The sequence below is a fragment of the Trichomycterus rosablanca genome, chromosome 13, assembly GCF_030014385.1.
Source record: "Trichomycterus rosablanca isolate fTriRos1 chromosome 13, fTriRos1.hap1, whole genome shotgun sequence".
In the NCBI taxonomy this organism is placed as follows: Eukaryota; Metazoa; Chordata; class Actinopteri; order Siluriformes; family Trichomycteridae; genus Trichomycterus; species Trichomycterus rosablanca.
In genome coordinates, this window is record NC_086000.1 from 30106633 (window position 1) to 30128233 (window position 21601).

Genomic DNA, 21601 nt, shown 5'->3' on the forward strand with positions numbered 1-21601 from the left:
CATCTAAAAACACTGCTTAAACACAATAAAAATCATCTACTACTGCCACATCTAAAAACACTGCTTAAACACAATAAAAATCGCTTCATATCTATATATCTATATAGATATACTTTATGCCTATCTTGTCCCAGCTGGGAGATCTCTCACACCCTCAACGATTAATCCATTAGCGTTATGAAATAAAACAAACTACACCGTTTGCCGTTTTCCTCTTCATAATCCAGCAGGGTTTTTAGAAGCCAAAAATGCTGCTAAATGTTCTGTGTGTAAAAGTTACAATAAAAACAGCAGTTTTGCATAAGTGTGATGTTGTAGGTTCTGTATTTATTCCTTTAGAATATTTGTTTCACAGTCTGAGCATTGTTATTTAGATATTAGTTGAACCATGGTGCACTGAGACATGCATTATTACTGCTTAGTTGTTTGAGAGGAGAAATCGGACTGGTATCGGTATCGTCAGATACTCAATTTGCAGTATAGGTATCGGTATCGGACATAAAAAAGTGGTACCGAGCCAGCCCTAGCATGAACATACATATGTACAGTAAAGTCAGTATATTCAGGTAAAATAGTTTCTTCTTACCCAAACAGTGTAGTTTATTTTTGTCTTTTTCCCTCTGAACTCCTAGGACTCTTACTTTATAACGTCACACTTTCATGGCTAACAAGTCTTCTGGCCTGCAAATAATTAAAAAAAAGAAAAGCAATTAAAACACTTTTGTGACTTTTTAATACATCACCTGGCATTAGCCTTGTTTTTTTTTTTTATACAAACACATTTATGGTACATAATAAAAAGGCAGGGAATACTGTATGTCTTTCCTTAAATGTTGCATTTAGGGCCTCAGAGATCATATTGCATTTTCATGTAAATTAGGTTAACTTGTACACATGAATATTTATAAATGCCTATGCAAGCACACTCTACATGACCTATACACCTACCAAGCATAACATTATGACCACTGACAGGTGAAGTGAATAACACTGATTATCTCTCCATCACGGTACCTGTTAGTGGGTGGGATATATTAGGCAGCAAGTGAACATTTTATCCTCAAACTTGATGTGTTAGAAGCAGGAAAAATGGGCAAGCGTAAGGATTTGAGCGAGTTTGACAAGGGCCAGATTGTGATGGCTAGACGACTGGGTCAGAGCATCTCCAAAACTGCAGCTCTTGTGGGGTGTTCCCGGTCTGCAGTGCTCAGTATCTATCAAAAGTGGTCCAAGGTAGGAACAGTGGTAAACCGATGCAGACTCACTAATGAACGTGGGGAGCGAAGGCTGGCTCGTGTGGTCTGATCCAACAGACGAGCTACTGTAGCTCAAATTGCTGAAGAAGTTAATGCTGGTTCTGATAGAAAGGTGTCGGAATACACAGTGCATCACAGTTTGTTGCATATGGGGCTGCATAGTGGCAGACCAGTCTGGGTGCCCATGCTGACCCCTGTCCACCGCCGAAAGTGCCAACAATGGGCACATAAGCAAGGAACTGGACCACGGAGCAGCTGAAGAAGGTGGCCTGGTCTGATGAATCACGTTTTCTTTTACATCACGTGGATGGCCGGGTGTGTGTGCTTACCTGGGGAACACATGGCACCAGGATGCACTATGGGAAGAAGGCAAGCTGGTGGAGGCAATGTGATGCTTTGGGCAATGTCCTGCTGGGAAAGCTTGGGTCCTGCCATCCATACATCGACCATATACACCCTTTCATGGAAATGGTATTCCCTGATGGCAAAAATGGTTCAGGAATGGTTTGAGGAGCACAACAATAAGTTTGAGGTGTTGACTTGGCCTCCAAATTCCCCAGATCCACGGAGGCCCCACCTCGCAACTTACAGGAGTTCAAGGATCTGCTGCTAACATCTTGATGCCAGATACCACAGCACACCTTAAGTGATCTAGTAGAGTCCACGCATCATCGGGTCAGAGCTGTTTGGCAGCAGAAGGGGGTCCAACACAATATTAGGAAGGTGGTCATAATGTTATGCCTAATGTGTATGACCTATGTGTAATGTATAAAGACCAGTTCAAATGATTGAGTTCAGGTATTTTGGCCATACCCAATGCAAATATGTTGTCTAAAGACATGAACCAAGCAAATAAGCTTTAATATAATTTTAGAGTAACAAGATGTTCTGTAAATACTGCCATGCCACATTTATTCAACCCCTACATGACAATCCAGATCTTAAAACCAAATGCAATTCTGCCTGTCTCCCCTCAGGCAAACCCTAGTTTCTCCCTCTTGTCCAATATTTCCAATATTTCCAATTTCAACTGTATATAAGATCAACAAGCCACAGTCAACCGAACAAGTAATTTCTGCACCTTACTTGTATTTTTGCACCTTATTTACTTTTTAGGCACCTTATCGGCATTGCCAATTTTACGCTGCTAATGTACATGTCACTACCTCATGAACCATTGTACCATCTATTCACCATCATGTACTAACACTTGTCTTTAGTCCTGTCTTCTAATTACTTGTTTATATTAGGGATAATTAGGAATATCTTTTGTAGTTATTTATTATAGGATTTTTTGTATTTATTGTTGTATTTTACACTGTTTTGTATTGTCTTGCACTTTTTGTACCGTGTTACACCGTGATCCTAGAGGAACGCTGTTTCGTTTCAATATGTACTTGTATGTAGCTGAAATGACAATAAAACCTCTCTGACTCTGACTCTGATGACAGAAAATGGACAGACTGGTTCCACATTAGCAAGGGAATCTGACAAGACATTCTGTCAACATCCCTGTTCAACCTGTACGCTGAACATATAATGAGAGAAGCAGGACTGGTGGAAGATGATCAAGGATTTAAGATTGATGGTATAACATCAATAAACTTTGATACATGTTGACACAGCACTCAGCAGAAATTCAGGAAGACCTGAAGGTCCTTATAGGAAAAGTTACAGAACAGAGTAAAAAAACAGAAAAAAACAGTAACTTTACCAATGATGGAGAGGATGTCAAAATAATGAGAAGATGTCGAAATAATGAACAGCTTTTTTCAGTCAGGAAATATGACACAAACTGGAACATCGCAGAACAAGTATAAATAAATTGGAAAAGAACTTCAGATTCAAATCTGTCTCTCCAAATAAAAATCTGAACTGTCCAGACTGTGGTCTTTGCAAGCAGGACAATAAAGTGGCACAGAAAGAATAATGATGCCTTCAAAGTTTGGTGCTGATAAAGACTGAAGAAGAGTAAATGTTCATGGTTTTGGAATGCACACACAAGCTTTTCAACTATATCATAATCAGATGTCTACATACTTTTGGTCATATAGGGTCTGTCTGAAAACCTAGTGAGCTCTCTACATAAACACATTTTACGTCATCCTACATGCGCTCCAGAGAAGAAGGCTGTCTAAATTCTTAGATGCCTTTAAATGCTGCCTAATGAGGTGCCTTGTTCTGAGTGATATTCTGACTGAATAACAAGAGAGCATCCAATGCTTCCTAAGCAGTGAAGGCAATCCCAGCATTCAGGGTGACACCACTTCTCACAAAAACTTTCAAATATGGCAGCCAAATGTGGACCAATGAACAGTTATTTTTAAATGTAAATAAATTAATACTCATTTTTAATTTGTATAAAGTGTAATTTATTCGCAAATTCTGGCTTGTCAGTGCTAAGGAAGGAGATGTTAGCTGGCATACTAGCAGGTTGTGCCGCCTCAGCCCATTGGTTTGATCGGCCTGAGGTTAACTGTGTTACCTAAGTAAGCTAAAAACGCCAAAATCGCTGTCTAATTTGTTTGTCCAAATAATCTGCCTTATGAGTTCGACGTCTTATTAGAATCCTCTCTACTTAGGCAGCTAAGGTAGGCAGCAAGGCAGTTTACTAGGTTTTCAGACAAACCCATGGTGTATAATATAATAGAAGACAGCCGTTGAGGTGGCGCAGCGGTAAAACACGCTAGCACACCAGAGCTGGAATTTCGAATACATCGAATCGAATCTCAGCTCTGCCATCCGGCTGAGCTGGGCGGCCACATGAACAACGATTGGCTGTTGTTCAGGGATGGGAAAGCCAGACAAGGGTTCCTCATAACTGGTGCAATTACCACCTCTGCTGATGCACAGATTTGGGGAATAATGCTGATCAGGGTGTGGCTCTCCGTGTACAGAGCTGATCCGCATATGAACTCGCCTCGTGCAGGTGAAAAAAGGCAGTCAGTACTGATCACGTGTCGGAGGGTTGTATCGGTAGAGGTAAAGCGTAACGCAACCAGGGTAATTGGATATGACTAGATAAGGGGAGAAAATTTAGGGGGGGGGGGGGGGGGGGGGGGCGGAGAAAAAGAGGGGGAAAATATATATAATAGAAAACTTATGCCTGGTACAGCTGTGTGAAACACTGTACAGAACACTGTGCTACTCTATTATTAATATACTATTATTGCATATATTAGGTTCAAAATTACATACAATTATTTTTGACATTGAAGTTAACTGAAGAAAAGTTATTTTACAAATACAACATAAAAAATAAGAATATTTTTTGTCATGATTACATGCACAAGCCTTCCTACTTAACGTGACAAGCTAAATGTGACGGCAGCGGCGTGATCAAACACCACCTGTAATGGTGTCTGTGTGTGTGTGTGTGTTTGGGTTGGGTAAATCAGCAGAACAAGCAGGTAAGTCTTTATAAGGTACAACAGTGTGTAAATGAAATGCCTATTTTAACACCTGTTTTCTCTCCAGTACAGAGTTTCACTTGGGGAGACAGAGTAATGAGGTAAAGAGCTGTAAGAAAAAGGAGAGAGAGCTAGAAAAAGAGAGAGTGTGATTTCCTTAGAGGACACATTTTTATTCTTAACAAAAAAGAAAGTGGCTGAGTGTTTAAAAGAGAAGAATTATACGTGGGGTATAAAAACAAACACGATTGTGGTGCAGTTTACTGATTTTTTATTAATCTTCTTTAATGTTAATCTACAAACCCAGTTTCAGGAAAGGTTGTGACATGTTGTAAAATGAAATGAAAACTAAAATCTGAGATTTTTTATTATCCTCTTACAATAAAATAATTTATCTGAACAAATTGATTCTATTTTTGGAACGAATGGGCTAACTTGACAAGAGGGAGGCAGACTAAATGAATGTTAACCGCTAAACACATGAAACATGAACGTCACCAAACCTAAACCTTAAGCTAGGCTAAATCGTACACGCTAACACAAAACATAAACAAGACTAACACTAAACAAAACTTCTAAACATGTGCATAAACATGCAGACACGGCAGCGCTGCTGGAGTTTTTAAATACCGTGTCCACTCACTGTCCACTCTATTAGACACTCCTACCTAGTTGGTCCACCTTGTAGATGTAAAGTCAGACACGATCGCTCATCTATTGCTGCTGTTTGAGTTGGTCATTTTTGAGACCCTTATCAGTGGTCACAGGACGCTGCCCACAAGGTCCTGTTGGCTGGATGTTTTTTGGTTGGTGGACTATGTGGTGGTCCTGGGAGAGTCCAGACCATTGAAGAACAGCATGAAAGGGGTCTAACAAAGCATGTAGAGAAATAGATGGACTACAGTCAGTAATTGTAGAACTACAAAGTGCTTCTAAAGTGCTGATAAAATGGACAGTGAGTGTGGAAACAAGGAGGTGGTTTTAATGTCACAGGGTGTGTTATTGCATTACTGCATTGCACCCAGTGATTCTGGGGTGGCCAGATCCACCGTGTGAGCTAAAACATGACATGAAAATAAAATTTGTGTGCTCAAAAGTATAACTACAACTTAAATAAAAGCAAATAAAAAAGCAAAAGCAAGTTGTTTGAATACTTGTTTTTCCTCACTACACTGTTACGAAAGAAAAATCTTGATATTGGACTGACATTGTCCAGTGTATTAGTTTCCAGGGTGTAATCCGTTGTCCTTACAATTGAGCATGATCCTTTATCACAGCTGTCCAAACTAAATTACACACACTCCAAAATAATGTTTGTATGATAGCAGAATGGGAAAAGAAAGGAAAAAAAACACTGTGTCCATAATGATGAGGCCAACCAATAAGCCCGAGCTCAGTAATATCCTGTTGCTATTTATCTCTCTGCATCTCGGTTTCTCTCCACCATCTCCGTCTCTCATTAAACCTGCTTTTTTTTTTTTTTTTTCTTCACATTTTGCATTTCGCTCTCACCCTGCAATCTCCCACCAGGCAAACGCATATTACCTCAATCTCAACACTGCGAACTCTTCAGCTAAGTGGGGCATGCATCTTATAAACTCCAATAAATGTCTATCATTTTCTCACTTAAATAGTTCAAGGGCATTGCACTTAGAGCACAGCTTACTAACAATAATGTCCACATGATGTGTGCGCTGTATACCCGTTTAGAGTTACCCAGACCTTATTCAATTCAGCAGAGCATTGCATGTTGCCTAATATTTAGGTTATTTTGGCAAAGGCACAAAGAAAGGTAAAGAGGCCGCTCAGGTGGCACAGAGGTAAAATAGACCACTGAAGTCGTGTCGTCATTTTGAAGGCCACGCCATGTTGTTGTGCCCATATTTGGTGACCCGGGTCTAAGAGAAATTTTGAATAGGAAAAATGAATGGAGATTTTGCAAATCGCCTCTTTCGCATCCTATTGTCATAAAATTTTTTCCAAATTTTCCTGTTACGTTTTGTTTTATGGAGATTCTTCTGTCTATTATCACTGGATCCTCTGAATTATAAAGTCGTTAAAGAGTCAAAATATGAATATTGCTATATGTAAGCTAATGCTACTGCGCACTGAATTGACGTCACTAAACTGGAAGCCTCTTAATTTTTTCTTTTTTTTTCTTTTATAAGCCTCTTAAATAACTGCACGAAGCAGCGCGATTTACCAGTGTAACAGTGGAGTGATATTCACAAGTTTTAGTTGATATTTTTAGTAGGTAGCTACATTAAAGTAGAATGCAAGTAGATGGTTGGGTGTTACGCCTTTGGTTGTACTCAACAAAAACGGGCCGCTCGTTCCGTCGATTTGATTGGTGTTATTCAGTGACGTCTAATTAATGTGCAGTAGCATTAGCTTTCATGTAGCATTATTAGTATTACGACCCTTTAAAAACCTCGGATCTTTAAAAACCTGGACCCTTTAAAAAGGATCCAGTGATGTACAGGAGAAAAATGTACACAGGACAAAACATATAGGGTTCTGAACATGTTTATTTAGCACAGGATGTGTTAGAGTCGATTCATTTTTCCCATAGGAAATCTGACTTAGACCCGGGCCTCCAAATATGGGCATAACGAGGACTACAGAATGACGCACGACTTCAGTGGTCGATACACTAGCACACCAGAGCTGGGATTTCGAATACACCTATATGAACAACGTTTCGCTGTTAATCTTCCAGGTACCCAGGATAGGGACCTCATAACTGATGCAATTGGCAACCTCTGCTGGTTGATTGATGGCGTCTGCACGGAGTAGAGGAATAATGCTGATCAGGGTGTGACTCTCCATGCACAGGGCTGATTGGCATATGAACTCGCCTCGTGCCGTTGAAAAGATGCAGTCGGGTACTGCTCATGTGTCGGAGGGGGTGTGTGTCAGTTCGCTCTCCTCAATCAGGGGCAGGGGTCAGCACCAGTAGAGAGGAAACATAATGCAATTGGGAAAAAAGGAATTGTGTGTAAAGGCCAAGGGTGCAAGATTAAGCTGAACTCCTGTGATCTTCAATCCCTCAGATGGCACTGCATCAAGAACTGCCACTCAACAATAGCTGATATAACCACATGGGTGAGGGATTACTTTGGCAAACCATTGTCAAAGACTACAATATGGAGTTACATGCACAAATGCCACTTAAAGCGTTACTGTGCAAAAAAGAAGCTTTATGTTAACCATGTCCAGAAGCGACGTCGACTTCTCTGGGCTCGGAGGCATCTAGGATGGACCATAACACAGTGGAAACGTGTATTGTGGTCAGATAAATCAGCATTCTAGGTCTTTTTTGGAAGAAAAAAAAGGACAGTGTGCTCCGAACCAAAGACGAAAAGAACCACCCAGACTGTTATCAGCAACAAGTCCAAAAGCCAGGGTCTGTCATGGTATAAGGCTGTGTCAGTTCCCTTGGCAAAGGTCATTTACACTTCTGTGATGGCAGCATTAATGCAGAAAAGTACATTGAGATGTTAGAGCAACATATGCTGCCTTCAAGACGTCATCATTTCCATGACGTCCATGCATTTTTCAACAAGACAATTCATGCAAAACCACATGCTGCACACATTACAAAGTCATGGCTACGGAAAAAGAGGGTACGGGTACAAAATGGGACAAAATAAAAGCTGAAACACTAAATTACTTGGTCTCCTCTGTGCCAAAATGTCCTTTAAGTGTGGTGAAAAGGAATGGCAACATTACAAAGTGGTAAATGCTTTACTGTCCCAACTTTTTTTTTAATGTGTTGCAGGCCTGAAGGTTTGAAGGAATGAAGGTTTATTAATAAATGAAATGAAGTTGTGCAGATAAAACATGTAATATCTCAGGTTCATCCTGTCTGCAATCAATTAAAAGTCAAAGTAAATGTAAGAAACTGTGTTTTATTTTATTCATGACTGCCTGTTATGACCTTGACTGCTTGAGAGCTTACTGTAATTCTTAGATTTATCCTAATGAAAGCATTTCAAATAAGACACAAATGTGTCTTGCTTCTCATTTACCCACCAGATAAGAAATATACACTATCAGCCAAAACATTAGGACCAGACCCAATACTGTGCATGGTTATGCCTATTTCAGGAAAATGTGTGCATGTCCCTGTCAGGAATAAATTAAATGTTGGGCTGATGGCAGCAAATATGAACAGCATAAAAACCTGAGTGACTTTGATAAATTAGCATTTTTTGCTCTGAGGCTTGAGTTTGTAATTTCTATGTGATGAAAGTCATATGAGTCACTTCCTCAAGCTAGTCACACTTTTTGCTTATTGCTTTTACCCCGGTTTGTACCTGGTGTCTGGATTTAATTCCAATTTTGCTATCGTGTGCAGGGTAGTTATAAAAATCTTAGAAGTACAAAATAGAACCCCCCCCCCCCTTCCCCAATCCAGTCCATTTCACATGGGCACAGATGCCGATCGCTTCTTTTCACCTGCTATGGGTGGGGTCTCGGAGAGCACTGTATCACGTGCGCAGGTGCCTCGACTAGTCAGCAGAGGTCGTAACTACAGCGACAAGGATCCATTTCAGCCCTTGTTCCTCCCTCTATAGACACACAGCCAATCGTGTGTCTGTATAGCCGCCCAGCCGGCTGATAGCAAAGCCAAGATTCCAGCAGGAGAGCTTGAGATCCCACCACTGGTAAGCCAGCCTGTTTCACTACTGTGCCTTATGAATATATTTTTAAATATTTGTTTTGTCAGCTAATAAAATGCATTTGTGAATTTTACAAATACAAAATAAACACAACAAGTTACGTATAAAATGTGTATAATTGAAATTGCTGCACTTATATCACTTGCAAGTGGAAAAACAAATCAAATCTTATCAAATCTTTTCAAACACTCTTAAGATAAATTTTCAGTGGCATTCTGTGACATTTCAATATTAGACAAACACGAGCTCTTCTGGACGAACTTAACAAAAGCGATAGATTTACCAAAGAAACAAAATCTATTAACACCACAAAAGTTCTTCCTCACAGACAGTGAACAGTGGTAAGTATTCATGTTAGTATGTGGTGTCCAGGAATCCAGGAAAGACTGAGTCTTTGATGAGCACAGATGATCAGATGATCTCCAGCTTGTCAACAAATGTGTGAGAAAATGATTGAAATGTTTAAAAACAATGTACCTCAAAGAAAGATTGGAAGGAATTTGCATATTTCTCCCTCTACAGTGCATAATATCATTAAACGATTCAATGAATCAGGAGGAATTTTAGTGCATAAAGGCCAAGGGCGCAAGCTTAAGCTGAACACCCGTGATCTTCAATCTTTCAGACGCCACTGCATCAAGAACCGTTACTCAACAATAGGGGCTGGGCTCGGAGGCATCTAGGATGGACCATCACACAGGGGGAACATGAATTGTGGTCAGATGAATGAGCATTCCAGGTCTCTTTTGGAAAAAATGGACGCCACGTGCTCCGGCCCAAAGACGAAAAGGACCATCCAGACTGTTATCAGCAAGTCCAAAAGCCAGGGTCTGTCATGGTATGGGGCTGTGTCAGTGCCCTTGGCAAAGGTCATTTACACTTCTGTGACGGCAGCATTAATGCAGAAAAGTAGATTGAGATCTTAGAGCAGCATATGCTGCCTTCAAGACGACATCTTTTCCAGGAACGTCCAGCATTTTTCAACAAGACAATTCATGCACATATTACAGAGGCATGGCTGTGGGAGAAGAGGGTACAGGTACTGGACTGGCCTGCCTGCAGTCCTGACCTGTCCCCAATAGAGAATGTGGAAAACTTTGAAAGGAAAAATGTGACAATGACGACCCCGTACTGTTGCACATTTTAAGACGTGTTTGCAGGAAGAATGAGACAAAATAAAAGCTGAAACACTAAATCACTTGGTCTCTTCGGTGCCAAAACATCTTTTAAGTGTGGTGAAAAGGAATAGCAACATTACAAAGTGGTAAATGCTTTACTGTCCCAACTTTTTTTGGGATGTTTTGCAGGCCTGAAATGCAGGAATGGATGTTTATTAAAAAATGAAATGAAGTTGACCCGACAAAACATGAAATATATCAGGTTCATATAGTCTGCAATCAAAGTAAATGTAAGAAACTACACGTTTTTTATTATTTGCATTTTCCATACTGTCCCATCTTCTTTTGATTTATTTAATTAATAATGAAAAAATAAATAAGATGCTGTTTCATTTTTATGAATTTTGTGGTTGGTCCAGACCCTACAGAAATACACACTGGTCAGTGCACCAATCCCCAGTCATGCATTACATATTCACACTCACTCACTCATATCTGGAGGCAATTTTGAGTAGCCATTCCACCTACTGAAACATTTAAGGAGACCAAAGAGTGAACTGATGCCAACCTTCTCCTAGAAAGTTGCCTGAAGTGAGGTTTAAGCAGATTTTGTTCCCAAGCCCTCGGTGCGACACCCACACACTACTTGATGCGCCTCTATGCCACCCAATTAATTAAAATAAAAATTAAATAATCAAACAGACATTAGAATCGAGTCAGAGGAAAAGCATTGTGTCCGTCTAGTCTGTCTGTCTGACTACAGTCATGTCTACATACAGTTTACAGGTTGACACTATATTGCCAAAAGTATTCGCTCGTCTGCCTTCACACGCATGTGAACTTGAGTGACATCCCATTCTTAATCTATAGGGTTTAATATGATGTCGGCCCACCCTTTGCAGCTATAACAGCTTCAACTCTTCTGGGAAGGCTTTCCACAAAGTTTAGGAGTGTGTTTATGGGAATTTTTGACCATCCTTCCAGAAGCGCATTTGTGAGGTCAGACACTGATGTTGGATGAGAAGGCCTTGCTCACAGTCTCCGCTCTAATTCATCCCAAAGGTGTTCTATCAGGTTGAGGTCAGGACTCTGTGCAGGCCAGTCAAGTTCTTCCACACCAAACTCTCTCATCCATGTCTTTATGGACCTTGCTTTGTGCACTGGTGTGCAGTCATGTTGGAACAGGAAGGGGCCATCCCCAAACTGTTGCCACAAAGTTGGGAGCATGAAATTGTCCAAAATCTCCTGGTATGCTGAAGCATTAAGAGTTCCTTTCACTGGAACTAAGGGGCCGAGCCCAACTCCTGAAAAACAACCCCACACCATAATCCCCCCTCCACCAAACTTTACACTTGGCACAATGCAGTCAGACAAGTACCGTTCTCCTGGCAACCGCCAAACCCAGACTCGTCCATCGGATTGCCAGGCGGATAAGCGTGATTTGTCACTCCAGAGAACACGTCTCCACCGCTCTAGAGTCCAGTGGCGGAGTGCTTTACACCACTGCATCCGACGTTTTGCATTGCGCTTGGTGATGTAAAGCTTGGATACAGCTGCTCGGCCATGGAAACCCATTCCATGAAGCTCTCTACACACTGTTCTTGAGCTAATCTGAAGGCCACATGAAGTTTAAAGGTCTGTAGTGATTGACTCTGCAGAAAGTTGGTGACTTCTGCGCACTATGCGCCTCAGCATCCGCTGACCCCATTTTGTCATTTTACGTGGCATACCACTTCGTGGCTAATAGGGTTCGGATAGGGTTCGCTTCATTGCTGCTGTAAGAGTGCTGGCATGATTAGTAACAGAGGACATGGTGCAAATCGTGTGAAACAGTTTCCCTCTGGATTATTATAGATCTATCGATCTGTCTGTCTGCCCATCCTTCTTATATGGTACGGTTCTCAAAGAAGCAAGGAATGGGAATGTCAATGGCTTGTAAATTACTCATAATATTTTAAATAGTTCAGTTTTAGTCTAGCTCAGTTCAGCATAGGACAATAAGCACACAACGTTTGACACTGTGCACACTAAAGCTATCATTAGAACTGCACTATTAACTTTTGCTGATAAAACTTAGACCATCTTGTTAACATGCAGTCAATCATTCTCAACAATAAACTAGCCAGCCAGGTACATATTCAGACATTACATCTCAAAAGTCAGACTAAATGAGCATCAGCTAGTAAAAATAGAGCATTTACATGTTCTCAGTAAAGCACACGGGGGAAAATAAACCCTGGTGTTTATTTTCAGGAGATGTGGATAAACATAGTCCAGAGCAAACGTATCTAGACACCAAACTCACTGTTGGCTAATATGACTGCTACATTTTCTTGGTAGGTTGCCCTGGACTCTTTACATAAACAACCAGTATATTTAGCAAGGTGGCTAAAGCTGTGTGCTGGTGTTATTTTTTTGTTCTGTTCAACTTTTGTTGGGTATTTTCCTACAAATGTACTTAAAGTTCCGTACATTTTATTTATTTATTCATAAAAATTTTTTTTTTTTACATGGACCATATTTACATGGACCATCAAATTTTATTCAAGAACCATGCAAAGCATGAAAACCTATTTTTCTGCTTAAGGAATGACCTCGTTGCTGATCTAGATTTTATTATTATTATTATTATTATTGCACTGATCAGCCATAACATTAAAACCACCTCCTTGTTTCTACACTCACTGTCCATTTAATCAGCTCCACTTACCATATAGAAGCACTTTGAAGTTCTACAATTACTGACTGTAGTCCGTCCATCTGTTTCTCTACATACTTTTTTAGTCTGCTTTCACCCTGTTCTTCAATGGTCAGGACCCCACAGGACTCTATTAGACACTCCTACCTAGTTGGTCCACCTTGTAGATGTAAAGTCAGAGATGATCACTCATCTATTGCTGCTGTTTGAGTTGGTCATCTTCTAGACCTTCATCAGTGGTCACAGGACGCTGCCCACGGGGCGCTGTTGGCTGGATCTTTTTGGTTGGTGAACTATTCTCAGTCCAGCAGTGACAGTGAGGTGTTCAAAAACTCCATCAGCATTGCTGTGTCTGATCCACTAATACCAGCACAACACACACTAACACACCACCACCATGTCAGTGTCACTGCAGTGCTGAGAATGATCCACCACCTAAATAATACCTGCTCTGTAGTGGTCCTGGGAGGGTCCTGACCATTGAAGAACAGCATGAAAAGGGGCTAACAAAGCATGCAGAGAAACAGATGGACTACATTTAGTAATTGTAGAACTACAAAGTGCTTCTATATGGTAAGTGGAGCTGATAAAATGGACAGTGAGTTTAGAAACAAGGAGGTGGTTTTAATGTTATGTATGATCCCTGCTCTGATAGAAGAGACCGAAACTAACACATGCCCCCTCAGACACGTGTGCAGTAGCCGACTGCAACTTTTCACCTGCACTAAGCGAGTTCATATGTGGATCAGCTTCTTGTACGGAGAGCCACACCCTGAACAATGCATTTGTTCTCGACTCTGTACAGGCACCATCAATCAGCCAGCAGAGGTCGTAATTGACTCGGTTATGAGAGAGATCATTATCTGGCTCCCATCTGGATGAACAACAGCCAATCGTTGTTCATGTAGGTGCCCAGCCCAGCCGGATGGCAGATCTGAGTTTCAAACCGAAAAGTTCGAAATCTCAGCTCTGGGGTGCTAGTTCTTTGGTGACAACATATGGCAAATAAAAAAAAATGCTGACACTACATGCCATGTACTTATCACACCACACGTCAACAAAACTACACTGTATGGACAAGAGCATTGCGATACAGCTTTCCGGGACAGTGGTAGCCTAGTGGGTAAAGCTTTGGGCTATCAATCAGAAGGTTGTGGGTTTGAATCCTTGAATGTAGCCACTTTTGGGCCATTGAGCAAGCCCTTATTCTTCTCAGCTCCATGGCCACTGTACAATGGCATAAAGGCATTCCAATTCTAATCATTGAGTTCAAATATTTCAAACACATCTATTCCTATCAGGTGTAGTCATGTCTGTTATGTAAATTAAGTGACAGCAGTTTAGGGAAAGGCCATTTCCTTTTCCTACAATTTGACCATTCCCTGTGCACAAAACAAGGCCAATTAAAGATATGGTTTGATGATTTTGGTGTGGAGAAACTATACAGTCTTAGTAGCCGGGCCTTAACTCTTTGAAAACAACTGTATGATATGTTTGTTTGTTGTTTGTTTATTAGGATTTTAACGTCATGTTTTACACTTTGGTTACATTCATGACAGGAACGGTAGTTACTCAGTTCACAAGGTTATATCGAACACAGTCATGGAATTTAGTGTCTCCAGTTAACCTGACTGCATGTTATTGGACTGTGGGAGGAAACCGGAGCACCCGGAGGAGACCCACGCAGACATGGGGAGAACATGCAAACTCCACACAGAAAGGACCCGGACCGCCCCACCTGGGGATCAAACCCAGGACCTTCTTGCTGTGAGGCAACAGTGCTACCCACCGTGCCGCCCCTGTATGCTATGAAACAAATATGGATGTCTGACCTCACAACTGTTCTTTTGACTGTTAGTCAGTTAGATCCTCCCATGCTAAGTAGCATATCGGGCAACGAGTGTCTTCCAATGGTTTCGATCTTGGACCAGGGTCTCAGCATCATCCCAAGTTGCGTTCAGAGCCTTCAGATCTCGGATGAAGGTTCTTCTCCAAGTATTTCGGGGGCATCCACGTCCACGTCGTGGTCTTCTCGTGCCTTCTCTTTTGACTGAATAGGGATAAATTCCCACAGACAGATACATTGTTTAAAAAGCCTTCCCAAAAGAGTAAAGGCTGTCACTACCTTATGAAAGAGGGTGGTGGTGCCACCATAATGATGCCCATGTTTTTGGAATGGAGTGTCCAACAGGCTCATTGTAGGCTGTCAGGAATCTTTTGGCCATATATGGTATTTTAACAGGGTGATATCACAAACCAAGTAAACTACTTTAGCTTTAGTGACACTAGTGATATAGATGTGGTGATGCCCAATACCAAAGGAACCACTTCAGATTAGGTGAAACATGGTGAAATTTACTACACGGGTAGTAAATCAATTCAACTTTGGTGACACCAAATAACACATAACCTGCTTTAGCTTTGGTGACTTGACCTAACAATCAAAGCTTTGATGAACCCATATGACAAATATACTGTAATGATGCCATCCCAAAAACCCGCATTTTTGTGATGTGGGTATAAGAATACCTGTAAAGGACCAGTGTCTAGACTGGTTGCTATAGCAACTGCTTCATTCACTATCTGTTTTACCATCGCTTTATCTTATTTAGGGCTGGGTGGGTCCGAATCACTGGGTGAAAGTCAGGAAACACCCTGGACAGGTCGCCAGTCCATCACAGGGCAAACACACACACACACACACACTCACACAGACTTTATCTCCAATTAACCTGACTGCATGTCTTTGGACTGTAGGAGGAAACCAGAGCACCCAGAAAAAATCCACACAGACACTGGGAGAACATGCAAACTCCACAAAGAAAGGACCCAGACCGCTTCACCTGGAAATCGAACCCAGGACCTTCTTGCTGTGAGGCAACAGTGCTGCAACAGTGCTACCCACCAAGCCACCAGTAACTGCTTTATTCAGAATGAAAAAAAAAAAAGATCAAATCTAACTTTTAAGCCGCTCAGGTGGCGCAGCGGTAAAACACGCTAGCACACCAGAGCTGGGATTTCAAATACATCGTATCGAATCTCAGCTCTGCCATCCGGCTGGGCTGGGCTGCCACATGAACAACGCTTGGCTGTTGTTCACAGGGTGGGTAAGCCGGACCAGGGTTCCTCATAACTGGTGCAATTACGACCTCTGCTGGCTGATTGATGGCGCCTGCGCAGAGTTTGGGAATAATGCTGATCAGGGTGTGGCTCTCCATGCACAAGGCTGATCCGCTTATGAACTCGACTCGTGCAGGTGAAAAGATGCAGTCAATACTAATCACATGTCGGAGGGGGTGTGTGTCAGTTGCTAGGCTCCTCAGTCAGCGGTGGAGGTGAAGCGTAACGCAACCGGGGTAATTGGATACGACTAGATTAGGGGAGAAAATGGGGATTCGGAGAAAAAGAGGGAGAAAAAAAAACTTTTAATAAATGTAAATGGCACACGTGCACTGATTGAGAAACCACCTAAACATCAAATATTCCAAACTCAATAGTTCTTGTATTTTGTAGACAAGATAAACATCCGCTACATGAAAGAAATCATCATTTTTTCAACATATCAAATATTAAATGTGTCAATCTTTGAATTACACTTTTTGAAAATGATAAATGTAGTAAATATACTGTACCTTGCATTAAAATGAGCTACAGTTTGTTTGCTGAAGAGAATTAATATGGCTAACTTATGATTAGTTCGAATCCACTCAGTAAAACATGGTATTTGACCAGGGGTGTCCAATCTTCTGCACAAGTCTGTATTTCTTACAGCTCACAAAAACACACCAGGCTTTATCTGATCTCTAAAACCATATGACAGATACACCACAAGCCTGGTGTGAAATGTATTAGCTGTGTTTTACTGCCAGCCAAAGCATGTGATTCTCCCTGTTGAAATGTGTAATCACATTTTCCACTGACCAAGGCACAGAAGCCCTCAGGTAAAAGCTTATCGTCTTTCTTCAAGCTGTCATTATGCGTCCTTGCTCTTTGGCCCAGGGCTTGTCCACTTATCTGTCCAGGTTATTTTGTGTGTTAAGTGTCATGTTGATCTCCTCTTCTAGTTAAGGGTCTCAAAAAGAGATGTTTTTATTCTTAATGTGGCTACACAAACAGATAAAACTAAATTGTTTTCTGTTAGAGTTCAGTAATACGCCTGTTTATTATTTAAACACAGGAAAAAAATTGAATAATTTGCTTGCGCTCAACTTACAATCAGGTAAACTCCATATACTCTATATTCAGTATACATATAGGTTACAAATTTAACATTAAAAGGAAATACATATGCAAAAAATATATATATGCATATTTCTGATCCTCTTTGGTGGCTGCAACATAAATATTTTAAATATCCATTCAACCTTTACCCACATACACACAAATGGACACATCACTGAATGTAAGATATTAAATAATATATAATCTTCATTTTGCCTGCTGTTTGCACTGATCCTTGACACTAAGAAGAGAATTCATTAATAAAAAATGTTAATAAAATATATGTGTGTCCGCCCATCCATCCATTCAACCAATCGTCCGTCCATCCATCCATCCATCTGTATAACCAATCGTCCATCTATCCATCCATCAGTTTAATCAATTGTCTGTCTATCCATCTGTCCATCCATCCATTCAACTAATCGTCTGTCTGTCCATCCATCCGTTCAACCAATCTTTTGAACATCTATCCATCCATCCATCCACCCACCCATCTATTCAATCAACCAACTGTCCATCCATCCATTCATCGTCCTTCCATTTGTCCATCTGTTCAACCAATCGTTTGTCCATCCATCCATCCATTGTCCTTCCATTTGTCAATCTGTTCAACCAATCGTTTGTCCATCCATCCATCCATCGTCCTTCCATTTGTCCATCTGTTTAACCAATTGTTTGTCTGTCCATCCATCCATTCGTCCATCCATCTATCCATCCACCCATCTATCTATTCAATCAACCAATTGTCCATCCATCCATTCGTTTAAACAATTGTCCATCCATCCATTCATTATCCTTCCATTTGTCCATCTGTTCAACCAATCGTTTGTCTATCCATCCATCCGTCCATCTATTCAATCAACCGATTGTCCATCCATCCATTCGTTTAAACAATTGTCCATCCATCCATTCATTATCCTTCCATTTGTCCATCTGTTCAACCAATCGTTTGTCTATCCATCCATCCGTGCATCTATTCAATCAACCAATTGTCCATCCATCATCCTTCCATTTGTCCATCTATTCAACAAATTGTTTGTCCATCCATTCGTCCATCCATCCATCCGTTCAATCATTTGTCTGTCCATCCATCGTCCTTCCATTTAACCTTTATCTTGGACCAACATGCAAAAGAGTCTAAATTAGAAGTCATGTGGTGCAAAACAGCATATACCCCTGTGTGTTAGATAACTGAGGAGCATATCTTAAAAATTTTCTTGACAATGGGCATGTGCATGTGTGGTGCACACCAAATGAACGGGACTGCCTGACTGCCCTCTATACTGTAGTGGCTATTTCACTACCATTGTTCAGGTCTACTTGTACACTTAGTAGAAAGGGTCAGTATAGAATCAGTACAGAGCTATTAAATGTTTACTTGATCGATGCAATGAAACATGTCATTCAGTAGAATAAAATAACAATGCCCCCACACACAGTGGCATCGATATGTGAACAACTCACCGATTAGGTGTTTTAACCACACCCTTTGCTAAAAATTAATTGTTTAAAATCCAATTTTTACAACTTATTAAATGCTCAGCACTGCAATGACATGGTGGTGGTGTGTTAGTGTGTGTTGTGCTGGTATGAGTGGATAAGAAACAGCAGTGCTGCTGGAGTTTTTAAACACCTCACTGTCACTGCTGGACTGAGAATAGTCCACCAACCAAAAATATCCAGCCAACAGCGCCCCATGGGTAGCATCCTGTGACCACTGATGAAGGTCTAGGAGATGACCATCCAAACAGCAGCAATAGATGAGCGATCGTCTCTGACTTTACATCTACAAGGTGGACCAACTAGGTAGGAGTGTCTAATAGAGTGGACAATGAATTTAAAAACTCCAGCAGCGCTGCTGTGTCTGATCCTTTCACACCATCACAACACACACTAACACACCACCACCATGTCATTGTCACTGCAGTGCTGAGAATGATCCACCACCCAAATAATACCTGCTCTGTGGTGGCCCTGTGGGGGTCCTGACCATTGAAGAACAGGGTGAAAGCAAGCTAAAAAAGCATAATGAGAAACAGATGGACTACAGTCCATACAGTTGTAGAACTACAAAGTGATTCTATATGATAAGTGGAGCTGATAAAATGGACAGTGAGTGTAGAAACAAGGAGGTGGTTTTAATGTTATGGCTGATCAGAGTAACAGTTTCAATATGGCTGTGCTCCTATGCACAAAGCAAGGTCCATAAAGACGTAATATGATGAGACTGATGTGAAGAAACTCCAGTAATCTGCAGAGAGCACTGACCTTAACCCCACTGAACACCTTTCTACTGCATTCCTGACCTCACAAATATGGGCACAAATTACTTACAGATCCCAAAATCTTGTGAAAAGCCTTTCCATAATTGTGCTGCTGTTACTATGTGGGGGTCAACTCATTAATGGTCATGATTCAGAACAGAATGTCCAACAAACTCGTGGTTAAAGGCATTGCCCAGGGCTATCCACTGTTGGGCTCGTGAGCAAGACCAAGACCCTTAAATTCCAGTTACAATGCTTTTGGGAAATATCAGAACTATAGGACTTACACAGTGATTTGCCCAGATTAAAGATCGTGTTCACAGCATTATCATATTGTGTAGTCACCAGTGCTCTAATGCAACTACTGGGAGCTGATTGTTGTGAATGTAATTAAAAAATGCATTATCACATTCTTGTTATGAGAATCCAGCAGGCCAGTGTGAGAACATTAACTGTAACTGTATAGCACTACAGCGCAAATGCTAATCACCTTTGGCAAAATCAAAAGTAAAGGTCCACATATAATGTGTATAAATTTCTTGTCAACAAAATACAAGAATTATCAAGGTTATGATTATTATTTTCTGGTAAATAAATGATGTTAACATAGTTCATGATCTTAAATAGCTCCTTTAAAAGTTAGGTTTGATCCTTTGTCAATTCCGAATGAAGCAGTTACTATAGCAACCAGTCTAAACTCTGGTCCTCTGTAGCCATTCTTACACTGATCAGCCATAACATTAAAACCACCTCCTTGTTTCTACACTCACTGTCCATTTTATCAGCTCCACTTACCATATAGAAGCACTTTGAAATTCTACAATTATTGACTGTAGTCCATCTGTTTCTCTACATACTGTTTTAACCTGCTTTCACCCTGTCTTCAATGGTCAGGACCCAAACAGTACCACCACAGAGCAGGTATTATTTAGGTGGCGGATCATTCTCAGCACTGCAGACAACGCGAGACAGATGTTGTGCTGGTATGAGTGGATAAGACATAGCAATGCTGATGGAGTTTTTAAACACCTCACTGTCACTGCTGGACTGAGAATAGTCCACCAACCAAAAATATTCAGCCAACAGCACCCTGTGGGCAGCGTCCTGTGACCACTGATGAAGGTCTAGAAGATGACCAACTCAAACAGCAGCAATAGATGAGCGATCGTCTCTGACTTTACAACTACAAGGGTGGACCAACTAGGTAGGAGTGTCTAATAGAGTGGGACAGTGAGTGGACACGGTATTTAAAAACTCCAGCAGCGCTGCTGTGTCTGATCCACTCATACCAGCACAACACACACTAACACACCACCACCATGTCAGTGTTACTGCAGTGCTCAGAATGATCCACCACCTAAATAATACCTGCTCTGTGGTGGTCCTGTGGGGGTCCTGACCATTGAACAGGATGAAGGGGGGCTAACAAAGCATGTAGAGAAACAGATGGACTACAGTCAGTAATTGTAGAACTACAAAGTGGAGCTGAATAAATGGACAGTGAGTGTAGAAACAAGGAGGTGATTTTAATGTTATAACTGATCAGTGTATATATACAGTATAACAAATTTTTTTCTTCGCACATCCCAGTTTGTTTGGAAGCTGAGGTCAGAGTGCAGGTCAGCCATCATACAGCACCCATGGAGTCGTTAAGGTTAACGAATGTACTTGCTCAATGGCCTAACAGCAGCTGCATGACACAACTGGATTCAAACCTACAACCTTTCAATTGACAGCCCAAAGTTCTACTCACTAGGTTATTACTGTTTCTCAAAATAAAAATGTACAAGAAGCTCACAGTCAGGTGACCACATACATTTGGGCATACATTAAATTGATTTATTTAAAGTATCTTCCAGGCCACCCAAGAAGGATGGAGGTCCCTGCTGAGTCTGGTTCCTCTCAGGGTTTCTTCCTGTAATTTTAAGGGAGTTTTTCCTTGCCACTGT

The 21601-nt window shown here is 41.1% G+C and overlaps 1 long non-coding RNA gene across 1 annotated transcript in view; it reads right to left on the minus strand.

Moving 5' to 3' along the window:
* Positions 1-630: 630 nt before the first annotated feature.
* The window catches only part of LOC134324960 (uncharacterized), a 178684-nt gene continuing 157713 nt past the window's right edge, over positions 631-21601 (minus strand). The window contains exon 3 of the long non-coding RNA XR_010014246.1: positions 631-681. This is a non-coding gene — a long non-coding RNA (uncharacterized LOC134324960). The remainder of the gene's footprint in view (positions 682-21601) is intronic.